A 4746-nucleotide genomic window follows, 5' to 3' on the forward strand; every position below is an offset into this window, starting at 1 on the left:
CTCTCTCTCTCTCTCTATTCTCTCTCCATTCTGCTGCTCCTTCCTCTCTGCTTAATCACTGCTGTTTTATGCATATGTTCAGAAAGTCTGAAAGCGAAAGATGTATTGGATCATGCTCTGATTCGCCCAATTATCATCAGTCTAAGGAGACTCAGATGCAGTTTCTGGCCTGCTGTCTGAATAGGGTTTTATAGGGGGATAAGAATCACTGAGTAATTATGGTTAGCAACAAGATCACCCTGGAGAGGAAATTTAAATATTTATCAATGAAAGCCAGGCAAGAAAGCTTGAAGCAGCTCAACTTCGTGACTGGTTTTCAGAATCAGAAAACCGATACCCCCATCTCACTGCCTCTATGTCTAGCAGTCAGAATGTCTTGGTTTGACCTCTGACCTGACACAGTTGGACTGATATTCAATCTGTTTCTCTCCCCAGTGTCTCCCCGGACCATTCAAAGAGGCCTGAGAAAACAGAAACTAACGATGCTAATGGATAACTACAAGGTCAATGTTGAGTGTTGAGGATGCAGGTGTACGAACACGTTGTTGCTGTTGGACTAGCATGTCTGTTGCTTACTCAAGCCTCAATCCCTCTTCTTCTGTGGTCAAATAACTCGTAGTTACAACTACGCTTAATATGGGGAGTGTTGGGAGTAACTAGCTATTACTCAAATTACTTTTACGAGTAACGGAGTACTTTGTCATATTTGGTCATGTTATTACAGTCAAACAACGCGTGTTACATTTTCAGAATCATATCTCTACAGGGCGTGTGTTTCTATGATTCAATCTGGACTTGTTTCCTCATTTAGTTCTCGAGCGAAGCCGGAGAAAGACTGTTTGGAGAAAGGTCAACAATAGCTGCTGTCCACAGAAATGTACAGAGGATGTGCCATTGATCACTTATGTGATAGCAAAGCCCATACGGGACTTGTCCGTCTCGTGGAGAGTGAAAGAAACCAAGTTCTCTCTGAAAAGAGAGAATGGAAACAGGTTTTCCCCCAAATAACTATACATCTCTATAGGTCCGTACATGAGGTCTATAACCAGAACTAGCCATTTGAGCGAAAGACTTTGAATGAAAATAAATCTGTACAGACGTTTGGTTTACAGTATTTACTTGCAAATATTTTTATTTCACTTGGCAAGTAACTGGTCTAGGAACAGTGGGTTAACTGGTCTAGGAACAGTGGGTTAACTGGTCTAGGAACAGTGGGTTAACTGGTCTAGGAACAGTGGGTTAACTGGTCTAGGAACAGTGGGTTAACTGGTCTAGGAACAGTGGGTTAACTGGTTTAGGAACAGTGGGTTAACTGGTCTAGGAACAGTGGGTTAACTGGCCTAGGAACAGTGGGTTAACTGGTCTAGGAACAGTGGGTTAACTGGTCTAGGAACAGTGGGGTTAACTGGTCTAGGAACAGTGGGTTAACTGGTCTAGGAACAGTGGGTTAACTGGTCTAGGAACAGTGGGTTAACTGGTCTAGGAACAGTGGGTTAACTGGTCTAGGAACAGTGGGTTAACTGGCCTAGGAACTGTGGGTTAACTGGTCTAGGAACAGTGGGTTAACTGGTCTAGGAACAGTGGGTTAACTGGTCTAGGAACAGTGGGTTAACTGGTCTAGGAACAGTGGGTTAACTGGTCTAGGAACAGTGGGTTAACTGGTCTAGGAACAGTGGGTTAACTGGTCTAGGAACAGTGGGTTAACTGGTCTAGGAACAGTGGGTTAACTGGTCTAGGAACAGTGGGTTAACTGGTCTGGGAACAGTGGGTTAACTGGTCTAGGAACAGTGGGTTAACTGGTCTAGGAACAGTGGGTTAACTGGTCTAGGAACAGTGGGTTAACTGGTCTAGGAACAGTGGGTTAACTGGCCTAGGAACAGTGGGTTAACTGGTCTAGGAACAGTGGGTTAACTGGTCTAGGAACAGTGGGTTAACTGGTCTAGGAACAGTGGGTTAACTGGCCTAGGAACAGTGGGTTAACTGGTCTAGGAACAGTGGGTTAACTGGTCTAGGAACAGTGGGTTAACTGGTCAGGACCTGCCAGACTCTCCCTTTACCTTGACCTGCCAGACTCTCCCTGTATCAGGACCTGCCAGACTCTACCTTTACCTTGACCTGCCAGACTCTCCCTTTACCTTGACCTGCCAGACTCTCCCTTTGCCTTGACCTACCAGACTCTACCTTTACCTTGACCTGCCAGACTCTCCCTTTACCTTGACTTGTCAGACTCTCCCTTTACCTTGACCTGCCAGTCTCTCCCTTTGTCAGGATCTGCCAGACTCTCCCTTTGTCATGATCTGCCAGACTCTCCCTTTACCTTGACCTGCCAGACTCTCCCTGTATCAGGACTTGCCAGACTCTCCCTTTACCAGGGCCTGCCAGACTCTCCCTGTATCAGGACTTGCCAGACTCTCCCTTTACCTTGACCTGCCAGACTCTCCCTGTATCAGGACTTGCCAGACTCTACCTTTACCTTGACCTGCCAGACTCTCCCTTTACCTTGTTGTGTGTCCATTCCCTGGCTGTATCCCAACTACGATAATGTCACTTACTGTATTTCCACGGTTTGCACCTTTGGCCGGGACCCTTATCCTTTGAAGCTGTTGGTGGTGTTTGATCAGATTGTTGTTTGCAGTTTGAGTTGTGTTTGTGTCTCACTTCCCAATACAGTGGATCGTTGTGTCAGCGATGTTGCGGTGAGTAGCAGGGAGAGAGACGTGATGATGGTGTTGAACACACATGGTAGGTCGTGTGTTTGAGCTGTGGATGTTTACTCTGGTTGTCTTTCTTCACCAGGTCACCCAGATCAAATGCAATTTTATTTATCACATGCTCAAAAAAAAAAAAAAAAAAAAAACAGGTATAGACCTTACCGTGAAATGCTTACTTACACAAATCAATTGGTTAAAGCTGTTCATAGTCTAGTAATCAATATAACCACAGGAATTCATGTTTGAAGCCAATTAGATGAAAAGTAGAACAGATTGGAAACAGAGTGCTTTGTTATAGTGGAGTGTCATTTTCGTACAGTTGAGCCGTGTGACAGACCGGTTCATTCAGAATGAATGTCTTCGAAGACATCGCTTTCCTCCTCGTGGAGAAGAAGAAAAAAACAAGGAAAATATGCGTACTTTCAGCCAATCACGTTGCAGCAATCCGTTTTTTCACCACTGCATCCTGATTGTCTGAACACGATGCGCAAACATCCGGGACTAGCATTAGCATTGTGATGGAAAGCCCCTGCTTGTCTGAACGCGATGCGCCACATCCGGGACTGGCATTAGCATTGTGATGGAAAGCCCCTGCTTGTCTGAACACGATGCGCTACATCCGGGACTAGCATTAGCATTGTGATGGAAAGCCCCTGCTTGTCTGAACACGATGCGTAACATCCGGGACTAGCATTAGCATTGTGATGGAAAGCCCCTGCTTGTCTGAACACGATGCGCTACATCCGGGACTAGCATTAGCATTGTGATGGAAAGCCCCTGCTTGTCTGAACACGATGCGCAAACATCCGGGACTAGCATTAGCATTGTGATGGAAAGCCCCTGCTTGTCTGAACACAATGCGTAACAGCCGGGACTAGCATTAGCATTGTGATGGAAAGCCCCTGCTTGTCTGAACACGATGCGTAACATCCGGGACTAGCATTAGCATTGTGATGGAAAGCCCCTGCTTGTCTGAACGCGATGCGCAACATCCGGGACTAGCATTAGCATTGTGATGGAAAGCCCCTGCTTGTCTGAACACGATGCGCTACATCCGGGACTAGCATTAGCATTGTGATGGAAAGCCCCTGCTTGTCTGAACACGATGCGCTACATCCAGGACTAGCATTAGCATTGTGATGGAAAGCCCCTGCTTGTCTGAACACGATGCGCTACATCCGGGACTAGCATTAGCATTGTGATGGAAAGCCCCTGCTTGTCTGAACACGATGCGCTACATCCGGGACTAGCATTAGCATTGTGATGGAAAGCCCCTGCTTGTCTGAACACGATGCGTAACAGCCGGGACTAGCATTAGCATTGTGATGGAAAGCATATTTCCCCTGCTTGTCTGAACACGATGCGCTACATCCGGGACTAGCATTAGCATTGTGATGGAAAGCCCCTGCTTGTCTGAACACGATGCGCTACATCCGGGACTAGCATTAGCATTGTGATGGAAAGCACATTTCCCCTGCTTGTTTGCCTTTTGGCCAAAAACTATGGCTCTGCAAACAGTGTAAAGGAAGGTTGTCGTAGTTTTGCGAGCCAATGCTTACTAGCATTTGCACAATGACTGAAAGTCTACAAGCACAGTAGCAATGCAAAGGAGAGTGAAGTTGCCCCTACAAGCATTTCGCTACACCTGCAATAACATCTGCTAAACACGTGTATGTGACCAATAAAATTTGAGATGCTGAACTCAGGTTTGCATTTTCTTATTTAACATTTTCTTAAATTCGCAGACGCTCTTATCCAGAGCAACTTACGTGAGAGCAATTATGGTTTAATGCGTTGCTCAAGGGCAGTTTGACAGATTTGTCCCCTGCGGTATGCTCGGGGATTCAAACCAGCAACCTTTCGGGTTACAGGCCCATGTTCTTAACCGCTCCTAACCACCAGGCTACATGTCCTTGGATTGGAGAGAAAGGGGGGTGGTGGGCTGATCCTAGATCTGTACCTAGGGAAATCTTCGCCCCGGAGCGGGGGAGGCAAGGGTGGGTGGAAGCTAGACATGAGCACTCATTCATCCTCC

Source organism: Oncorhynchus mykiss, chromosome 24, assembly GCF_013265735.2.
Source record: "Oncorhynchus mykiss isolate Arlee chromosome 24, USDA_OmykA_1.1, whole genome shotgun sequence".
Classification (NCBI taxonomy): domain Eukaryota; kingdom Metazoa; phylum Chordata; class Actinopteri; order Salmoniformes; family Salmonidae; genus Oncorhynchus; species Oncorhynchus mykiss.